Source organism: Rhinolophus sinicus, linkage group LG02, assembly GCF_036562045.2.
Source record: "Rhinolophus sinicus isolate RSC01 linkage group LG02, ASM3656204v1, whole genome shotgun sequence".
NCBI lineage: Eukaryota > Metazoa > Chordata > Mammalia > Chiroptera > Rhinolophidae > Rhinolophus > Rhinolophus sinicus.
In genome coordinates this window covers 71,776,247-71,787,327 of record NC_133752.1, presented here as the reverse complement: position 1 = coordinate 71,787,327, position 11,081 = coordinate 71,776,247, and the positions used below count along the sequence as shown (strand labels likewise).

At 42.1% G+C, this 11,081-nt stretch overlaps 1 non-coding gene across 1 annotated transcript; it reads right to left on the bottom strand.

Moving 5' to 3' along the window:
• Positions 1-8,139: 8,139 nt before the first annotated feature.
• Positions 8,140-8,261, bottom strand: LOC141570293 (small nucleolar RNA SNORA26). Its single transcript, XR_012494298.1, has one exon. It is a non-coding gene; the product is annotated as a small nucleolar RNA SNORA26 (small nucleolar RNA).
• Positions 8,262-11,081: the final 2,820 nt, after the last annotated feature.

Genomic DNA, 11,081 nt, shown 5'->3' with positions numbered 1-11,081 from the left:
AGTACTGGGTCACAATTAGAGAATAATGTATATATCTATGAGTCCATACTGATAGAAATATTGAAATAAGAAATCTTCTTACAGTAGAATTCCAGTTAGTAAATGTAGAAGGAAGTAGGAAATCACCATGAACACATCACAGTAATAATTGCAGCAGAAAAGATCCACTGGTGAATGCCAAAATTTTGTGAGTTAAACTTTAACAAGAACCAGGATATTTACATATTTCAGTTTTGGTGTTTTTCATTCATTAAACCAAAACTTCTGGTATCAATTTGTGATCAAAACACTTTAAAACACACCCCTTTTGTAGAGTCATCTTAATTCTGTTTGTAGGTTAAAGTGTTCAAAGCATTCATCGTTGTAACAAACATTATTCAAAGGATGATTCTTAATTCTAACAGAATTGATTGCAATGGGCCTTGATTTGTGGCATCTTTTATTGAATCTTGGTAAGTGTTGATAATTCAGTGAGTTGGCAAAACACCTAGTGAGCCTTCTGAGTTGCTTAATAAAAAACTCTTCTGCCAACAATGTATCTTGTGTTGTGCTCCATCTGTTGCATTGATGGAAAGATATTTTTCTTACAAAATAGTTTAAGTTTCAAATATCAAAAATGTCTTTGTGTCCACCATTAGAAACTATTTTCTATGACTTCTCTTCCCTTAGAAACTTTATATATATATTAAAAAAACCCTTCGTATCTTTTAACCCAATATTGTGGGTCAAAATCACTCATGCCAGTGGATAAAATAAGACTTTATTCTTCCAAAAGACGTCTCCTAACTTTCCAATGACTGCATTCTCATTTCCCAACTTTTCCTCTTAACTTTGTTAGTACTTGACATTGTGAAATAAGAGCTCAGTACATTTGAATATACGTATGAGGTGTTTAATGTACTTGAATACTTGCAAAGGGAAACAAAGTAAGCCATGATAAGAACTCCAAAATGGTATAATCAACTTAATCCTAAATTTTCAAAAATTTACACCTGACAACAGCCAATGACCAAGTTCAAACCTGTTAGACACTCATATTGCCTATAAGTGAACTCAGTCTTATATTGAGTTAAGCAACACCCCTGGTCAACCATGAGGACCTTCCTTTAGACTTCACCACAGACCTTTTCATTATGATTCAACACATATGCCGGTCCTTGTGAAGCTCCCATTTTAGCAAGGAACAAACTAGGTATACAAATAAACATGCAAATAGTCTAGTTCATCTCAAACCTCTTAAACAGTGACCTTTGAGCACTGAATTCCAAGAGCCAGTGGCTTTTTCTGAAGTGACATTCATGAATAATAAATTCCATCACTGTGACAGTCAAGAAAGCCACCGAGAAAGCACTGTTGGCCCTACCCACCCTTTACTGTTCATCTCTATTTTACAGAAGGAAATTGAGGTTGTGTCAAGAATCTAGATTTCTTTTCCTAACATCTCCCCCTCAAATTGCTTATAACACTGCTGCCACTCGAATACAGCATTCTGCATCCCTCGTCTACCTCATGATCCGCGTACCACAAACACCCAGTACCGAAGCAGCAGGCTTATCTTTTAATGGCTTTAGTTTCAGTGCAAAAGTTTAACCACCCTTTGCTTAACACACACAGGAAGGAAGCAGATATAGGACTTCTGCTCGGGAGCCTCTTCCACTGAAATAGTTTTCATTTCTTACCTTCTTTTGACACCAGTGTTACTATGAACAACAAGCCCACCTCTAAGATGTACCCAGAATACTGTTTTTTGGTTTGTGCATTTGTTTTTTTGTGTGCGTGTAACTCGAAATAATAATTTTCTCTATGTGACTAAGTTGTCAATTTGCTATAATGCTCATCAGGTTGTTTATTTCCACTTTATAAAAAGGGAGTGGGGATCTCCTTGCCCCCTCCCTTATACGTAAGCACTTTCACTGGCTGCTGGTGTAGCCCTTCTGAGTTGTCCTTCCCCTGCTGCCACCGTGGTGGTAACACGGCTGCAACTCACACCAGAAAGATGTCCCTTTCGACTGCATATTAAATGCCTGCGGGAACTCAGGAGCACAGCATAACATGCCAGGTTGAGAGGTTCATAGCTTCCTCCCTAAGGATAACAGAGAACGTTTCACTTATTAAACACAGAGGATGCCCACCCCAAACTTGACTGATTGAGACTAATTTAAACGGATTTCCAGAAAGCCTGTGTATGTGTACATTGAATTCTTCCACCTTCAAACAAAATCAAGGTTTCCAAATTCCCTTTTGCATTTGAACGTACTCTCTTGGTGTGTCCAGAAACATCTAGACAATGTGATTGGGAGGGAAACTTTTGCTCTACCAACTTGGGTTCAAGTAGTTGGGGCCTGTGTATATCAGCTTAATAGGATGGGGGGTGGGGACGTTAGGCTTCTGTGGGAACGTGTGGGAGGTTCCGCTAGGGCTTATTTACACAATTCCTGGGGAGGTCCTGAGGCCAAGTCAGGCTCGTCCCTTTCAGAAGGCTCCCTTGGAGAGGGTTTATGATGAGCAAAGGCCTGCTTTGCTCATCAGACGGAAGTTTAGCGAAGACTTTGTTTTTCTCTGCAGCTGTTGTTTGCTTAGATGTTCTCAGGTTAAAGCCATTCTGGAGGGGTCAGTCCCTTCATTTCCCTGTTGGAAACCTGACATGAAGTTTCACAGGCCAGGAGCCAGGTTAACTGCTGTGGAGAGAAGACTCGGGTTGAAAGTCGGTCAGTAAGAGATTTGAAGAAGGAAATAACACAGGTTATAACAATGAGTAAGCAGCAAAGAACAAATCCAAACACATGGCTCCCATGTTCCATTGAACCGTTCCAGTCTCCTGTTCCTGAGGTGAGTCCAATGAAACAATTGTGCTTCATTTATCGGATGCAGAATGTTGGTCTGTTCCTTTAAATGGTTTAGATGAGACATTACGTCTCCTGTCTTTACATTGAAGCAGCATTGTTTGCCAATGACCGCACATGTTTTTCCTCATTGGGCAGCCATCCTAACCAGGAGATGCTGATTTTGGAGCACAGGGGCTAAACTGCTAACTCCGATTGGCATGCTTCCAAGGTCTGCATAGGGGCTATTCATTCTTGTTCTATTACTTTGGAAATGCTTAGAATTGCTTCTTCTTGAAAAAAGTGTGTTTACTGAACCAGTGTTGAGATACATGGGTAGACTGCCTCTGATGTCTCCTGGGCACATCTGCGTGGTGCTACTTTACGCATGACGGAGCCCAGGTGTGCAATTTGGCTGGCATTTAAAGTGGGCTACCCGGTGAGGGAAGGTGCCAGGTTTCCAAATCCACACCGCCCTTACCATTTACATACCTTATCGCCACATAAATTAGAGACCAGAGTTGCTCACAGACAAGGTCAGAGTAGAATCTGTGACCCACCAGGTTGGGGTCTGGTACCCATCGTGACCTTTGCCATTGGTTATATTGGCATCTGCACATTTCCATTTCCTGTGCCTCTGTCAGGCTATAAGAGCAAAACAGGTTATGAAATACCTGGTACAGGAGACCTTTGGTTTAATTTTGCAGCTATAGAGATAGGTGTCATTACCTGACCAGGTATTTCCAGAATTTTGGTCCATTCCATATGTAGTCTTGGGCATGGGGCAGACCAACCCGGGGAACAGCTGAGCTAGTCCAGGTCCCCTTTGTGAGGCCTAGAAATCAGGACTATTGTCCAGTGACTGGGCAAATGTATCAGAATAATCAGTCTAGAACTTTTTATAGAGGCTTTGAAGGTGCCGTGGAATCAAACTTCATTTTTGATTATTGTTTCGGTATGTTACCTAGGAAGGGTCCTCTGCCATTTTTATTTTCAATGCAAAGAGAAAAACTTCCCCCCAATAGCCTCACCTGAGTAGAAGCTAGACCTTGAGCTTTCCTGGAGGTTTCCCAGTGCCAAGTCACTGTACCATAGGGGAAGTAGAATGAGTTTGCCCTCCTGCCTGTGGATGCCATTCTGTCACACATCCACTGTCCAAAAGGGGTCCACCAGGTGCGTGCACTGGCAAGAACAGAAACTCGTTCAGATTCTTGTGTGTTATCTACATGTTGACATAACCAGCAATCAGACTGATTAGTTAAGGTGGCCAGAGTTTGGAAGATTGGTGAGTGTTTGTTGGGGTTTTGCTAAAATTGTTGAAAAAGCAGTCTAAGGGTTATTTGAAGCAAGACACAACGTGAAAGGGAGCCTGCAGTGGAGAAACAGAGGGAGAATAGGGTAACATAAGCAACCTCCAGCCAATCTTTCTGTAAGTGGAAAAGGAGGGGTTTTGTTTAAATTTCTAAGTCAGAAAATGTTCCAGGTCATGGAGAGGAGAGGTTTCAAGAGAAGATAAATGGAGGTGAAATTCTTGATCTGAGACCTTGAGTTAAGCTGTCTGCTTCTGGTGCCTGAGCAGGCTCTGGAAATCCTCAATTTGAGGTCGCTCCTGGAGATGGCTTTCTAATTGTCATGGGGGTGATGGTCTGGATCCAGCTTGGTGTGTCTCATGTGAATCCAGGACTTTTATTTTGATGATAATACACATGGTTAGCAATACGGCCTTTCCCAGAGGTGGCAACGCGTGTTTTCTTCTAAAAACCTTGAGGTTTACTCCATCTCCTGGTAGAATGGGATGGTGAGGCTTGTCAGTCAGTGAAGAGCAGGCTTTTTCCACCTGTTGCGATACGCTTCAAGTATAATAGTTCTTGTATATGATTAGTCATAGTATTGAATTGTTCACTCAAGTCCCCACAACGCTCACCCAGTCCAGGAGTGGAAGGTTTAGAGATGCCAGCAGGCATGGGGTGACCAAAACCTATTTCAAAATGGGTCAATTTAGAGTATTCTGGATCTATGAGTCTAGTTTCCAGACAGATTTGTCCTGGAGTTCTCTTTATGTCTAGATTTTTACATTTTATTTGCCCTGAGGACTGGGAATGATGGCAGGGGGTATGGAATTTTAATGACTATCCGAGTCTTTGCAAGCAAGTGATTTATTTCTGCTGTAAAGTGAGTTCCTTGTTTAATTCAATTCTTAAAGGAATGCCCCCTGCCCCCCCCAAAGGAATGTTATTAGTTTATTTAAAATGATTGTGGCATCAGCATGTCTAGTTAGATAGCACAGTCCATCCAATAAATGTGCAGACAATAGCCAAACACTGAGAATAGCCTAAGGCTGGAGGTAAACCAATAAAGTCCATCTGGAGTGGCATGAAGGACAGTGTGGGTCTTGGAGGACTGCCTGGGGTTCCCTAGTTACCTCCAGAAACTTGTTGAGATTCACAGGTAGTGCATTGTTGAGATTCACAGGTAGTGCACTGGGAAATAATCTGGTCAGAAATATTGTGGATACAAGGGCAGAACCAATTATTTTCGATCCTTGGTCATTTCATTTGCACATACCGTGTTTCCCCGAAGATAAGACCTCGCCAGACCATCAGCTCTAATGCGTCTTTTGGAGCAAAAATTAATATAAGACCCGGGTCTTATATTAATTTTTGCTCCAAAAGACGCATTAGAGTTGAATAAGACTGGGTCTTATATTAATCTTTGCTCCAAAAGACGCATTAGAGCTGAATGAAACCGGGTCTTATATTAATTTTTGCTCCAAAAGATGCATTAGAGCTGACGGTCCGGCTAGGTCTTATCTTCGGGGAAACACGGTATATTCCATTTGATGGGATATTAGTACAAGCCAACAGATCAAAGGACAGGGAGCCACAAGAAGGCTATTTGGTCCAGTGTGTAATCTACCTGATAAATGCTTGGCACCTTTTTGTGGTCATTTCTTTTTCAGGTTGTGGGGTGTTTGCCTGATAGCTAATAATATCAGGGTAGGGTTGCAAGCTGGTTGGCAGAGGAAGCCCATTCACCAGATTTGTTAGCTCTATCACTTTCTATAGATATTGTGTCAAGTGTCCTTGGTATGTGCTGGGCAATGAGCAATAACAATTTCAGTGAGAAGCTAAACAGCCTGTATCAGGGAACATCTGCCCATTGATGACAGGAATACCAAAGTGCGCCAGCATCACGACAGACTCCAAAGGCGTATCTGTTACATGCTGTTGAGTTGGCTCCAACTCCTGGTGACCCTATGAATGAGTGACGATGGCAATGTCTTGCTCTCATATCTAGTCCGTGTGAACAGTGGTAGTTTTCTCTTTTGCCAATATACAAGGTGTGATCAAAAACTACGGTGAATGGTGCTGCTGAGTGCCATTCAATGGAAAGGCAGGGATCTTCAATTTCGGGAAGTAGCATGTAGAACCTTAGTAAGTGTGTGACGAGTTAAACTTGTTTGGTGCAGTCAGTTGGGTGTGAGCTATGGTTGAGAGAAGGTGAGTTTTAAAGTGTGCCATAAATCATCCTCCATCACGACAATGCTCCGTGTCACACATCGCTTCTGGTATATGGCAATTTGTCAAATAAAAACATTACGGTGTGTCCTCATCCACCTTATTCACCGGATCGGGCACCATGAGACTTCTGGCTCTTCCCCAAAGTCAAAATGATTCAGGACATCCAGGAAGCCATGACAATGCAACTAAAGACCTCATGAAAGAGGATTTTCAGAACTTTTTCAGAAAGTGGCAAGAACTGTGGGGTGTGTTCAAAGTGAGGGGGAATATTTTGAGGGGGATTAATAGCAATGTGTCTTTTACTGTAAAAATCTAAAATTTAAACATTCACTGTATTTTTTTATTACACCTCAAAAGCTCTAGAAAGAGCTAGGAGTGTGTGTGTGTGTGTGTGTGTGTGTGTGTGTGTAGCTGGGTTTAGAGTATTACAGAGGTGCAAGACAACGGAGGGCTTGATTAACAGGACCTATTCATAAGTGGTCTGTTATTGGGTAGAGGGGTGCTGTGATTTATGGACTTGTACGAGAGCTGACAGCATGGGAAGAAACATAAAGGTAAATAGGGGAAATTGGTGTAAGGGTACTGGCTCTGCCAAACAGGGTGGCAGCTGAGGCAACTGCCTGGCGGCATAGGGGTGTGCCTGATGCCACAGGGTCCAACTGACATGAGCAATATTCTTGGGGATGTATCTGAGAAGAAAAAGCTTGTCCTAGAATACCGGAAGCTATCCCACAATTTTCACGGCAGTATAGGTGAAAGGTTTGTCAAAACCAAGTAATCTGAGGCCCTGGCAATGCTGACTTCAATGCTTCCAAGGTCAATGCCTCAATAAAGGGCTCTGTGAGTATATCTGGGAGGAGGTCACATAAACTGTTGGCAACGGCAGTAAAATGGGGAATCAATTGGCGGCAATAGCCAGCTGCCCACAAACATTTGCATAATCTTTCATCTTTGGAAAATAGATGGATAAAATTGATTCAAGGCATTTTGGTTTGAGTTTTTGAATACCTTGAGATAGTTCATGGCCTGAGTAGGTAACTGTTGTTTCTAGCTGGTGGAGTTTGCCTTGGAGGCTGTATGACCTGTTACCAAGCAGGATCGGTGGGCTCGTTGCCCAATGTACACAGGAAGCCAAAGTCTGAGGCAACAGGTTTTCCCGGAGAAAAGGGTTTATTTGTCAGGCAGTCGGAAAAAGAGACTGGAGACAAGACTCAGATCAGTCTCCCCCATTTGTGTGGGAAAAGAGCTTTTAAGGAGAGGGAGATAGCGAATCCTGCAAAATGTTGTTTCGTTAACTTCTGATTAGGTTGGGGCAAGGTGCCTGGCAGAAGCCCTCGCCTCTGAATACTGTCCACAAGGACTGTGTTTGTGGACAAAGGTTCCAGCTAGAGGTGAATGTTGGCTCCAGCTATCCTTCGCGGTCAGTTGGAATTCATTTGTGGGCTTGCTGTACCTGCTGCAGGCTGAAGCCCCTGGGACCACATGGATCTGGCTTGGTCTGGTGGTCACCGGAGCACGTGAGGAGGCTTTGCTGTTATTTCCTGTAAGACATACACATACACACACAAAAAAACTATTAGAGACTGATTTCACTTTGTCAGCCAATGCCTTCAAATATTCTCAATTTATAACCTTTATGCCATTCTGGTGGGTTATTTCTGCCTTTAACAAATATCAACACTTTTACTTGAAGGTATCATCAAAACTAAGGTTAAATTTAAATTTATCACTTTGCTATTAACTGCACAAAAATATCACAAAGGTGCTCAAACTGAAAGGAAATTTTCTTCTGGTTCAGCTGTGACTCCAGACAGGATCCAAAGAGGAATTTTACAATCTCATCGGGTTTCATGAGACTTACTTTATTTATCCTTCTGTGTTAGCCGCTTAGGGCACTCTGTCAACCTTAAAAGGGAACAGGAAAGGGTGATTTTGGGATGTTTTTTACAGGGTTCTCTACAATTTCCTGCACTCCTCTTTTGTCAATATCCTGTGTGTGGACAAAAAGGGGTTCTAAGGAAAGTAAGCTGACAGGATGATCTGATCATAAATTCCTATCTGGGCAGGTCATGGCGGGCAGTCATACCCCAGGCATATAGCTTCTTTAGTAAAATGGTTGATCTTTGCCTTAAGCAAGCCCTGCCCATTGTTCTTGAGCCCCTAGGTTAACACACCTGTGAAACGCCAGAGAGGCATATCCAACCTCAAGGGAGCACACAATGTTGTTAACTACCCTGTAATCCAAGATCCACCTTGCTTTCTCCCACCTTCATTTAATCTTCCTTATGTTTCCTTCTTAATTCCAAATGCATAAAGGAAATTGCAAATTGTCATTCTAGGAAGCATTTTTCTCAGTCTGTTGAGATCTTGCTTCCAGGTGTATCATCTAGCTCAAATACATTTTTATAAAAATTCTCTACAGGTTTGGATGTTCTTATGTTAACATTTATTTTTTGTCGTCGGCAGGATTCTGAAGAAGCCCACCTAGGACCACACTGCAGACCTGGACCCAGTGCCAGGCACAAGCAGGGGCTCCCCGCTTTGCGTTGGGCGAATCTTCTCTTGGAATCCCAAACCTACCTGCTTTAGGTAGCAAGTTCCTGACTTTATTTGAGCTGTCCTTATATGGGTGCTTTTAATTTTGGCACTTTTTGATTAGCTGAAAAGGAAAATTTAAATTAACATGGGAAATCGTGCCTCCAAGGATGATAAGGGCTACGAAAGTCAGCCTCCCTTTAGCACTCTGACCAGCTTTATGTACAATTAGTACGGAGCCTTAACTTGCGAGTATCTACAGAAATTTAACCAAAAGTGGTATCAGCTTAACATGGCCAAGACAGGCCTCTTGTGATACCTCTAAATTAATTTTTTTTGCATGCTCAATTGGAAAAAGTAGGCTCTAAAATTGAACTGAATGAACGGGATGTTTACCTTGATTGGAATACAGAAGCCTCCTTTAAAAGGAGCACAGATAAACTTTCTTCTCTTCAGGAAGTTCATAGGAAAATTTTAAAGACTGTCTCTGACCTAAAGAAGGCTTCTGAAACTGCTCAATGCCAAGACCCCATTTCTTCCTTTTCTCCAAATGCCCCACTGCTTTCTGAGCTCCCTTTTCTGGACCTTCCCTCCCCTTCTCCTCCTTTTCTCTTCTCTACATCCTCTACCACTACTCTCTACTGACTAGGGGAAACCAAGCATAGAAAGCGAGACCAGGATAGAAAACACAGAAATTCTGGCAGCTCCCCTTAGAGAAGCTAGTCTAGGACAAGGGGAGCCAGCAATAATTTACTCTCCTTGGACTAATGCAGAATAAAGGAATCTAACTAAACATTTTCCTGATCCTCTCTAATACCCTTTTGGGTAAAAACTGATGAAACTGTACTTGATTTCTTTGAATGTTTTGAAAAAGCATTCAAACAATATTCAGGATTGTCTCCAGACAGCTGTAAGGATCATCAAAATGATCCGATGCTTAATTTTGCATTTCTGGAAGGGTTATGTGAGGAACTTATAACTCTGATGAAAGAACCTGAATTAAACTGGCTGACCACACATGCTGATAAACTAGCAACTCTAGCTGATCAATTATTTAAAACTACTCAAAAGGAAGAAAAAGACAAAGCTACTAAAATTATGAATTTACAGCTCTAGTAACTAAGCAATCAGGTCAGACCTCCGCGAAGGCCTTCCCAACGAGGGGAAAGGAGAGTCTGCTTTCATTGAAAAAGCCAGGTCATCTTAAGGATTATAGAAAGCTAAAATGGGATTTAAAAAAAGAAAGGAGCAGGAGCAAGTGTAGGACTGCTCTGAGGACGATGAGGGCATCTCCCTTCTCCTTACCAATACTTTAGGAGAAACTGAAATTACCATAACAGGGAAAACTACTAAGGTCCTTGTAGATATGGGGCTACTTTATCTGTTCTTAGCCCTACCCAATTACGTTGCCCTCTCCCTTGGAGTAAAACTTCGATATAAATGATAGGGCTAGCTAATCAACCAGTGTCTGTTTTTAAATCAGAACCCACTTCCTGTCAGCAGGGGAATGTTACAGGACAACATACGTTTTTGCTAATCAAATTTGCCCCAATTTACCTGATAGTGTGAGACTCTTAAAATCCATGACTCCCACAGATCCTTTTCTCAAAAGGGTGAAATGTATTTAGAACTAAATGAATCAGGTGTTGAACTAATTCAGAAAATGATTTTAAAGGAACCTCCACAAGACAAATGTTTGCTGCAGAATGTTCCTACGAGGTCGGGCAATTAAGTTCACGAATTCATCCTAGAAAAAGTGCTACATACATCATTGCTGAGTATCACTATGGTCACCTTCAAAGTACTCCCCTTGGGAAGCTATGCACTGACGCCAGCGCCTAGTCCACCCTTCAAAGCAATTTTGGAACTCTTTCTCTGGAATGGCCATCAGAGCTGTCATCATATTACCCTTGATGTCCTGAATGTCATCAAAATGTCTTCCTTTCAATATGTCCTTTATCTTCGGGTAAAGAAAGAAGTCATTGGGGGCCAGATCAGTGAGTAGGGAGGGTGTTCCAATGCAGTTATTTGTTTACTGGCTAAAAACTCCCTCACAGACAGTGCCGTGTGAGCTGGCGCATTGTTGTGATGCAAGAGCCATGAATTATTGGCGAAAAGTTCAGGTCATCTAACTTTTTCATGCAGCCTTTTCAGCACTTCCAAATAGTAAACTTGGTTAACTGTTTGTCCAGTTGATACAAAT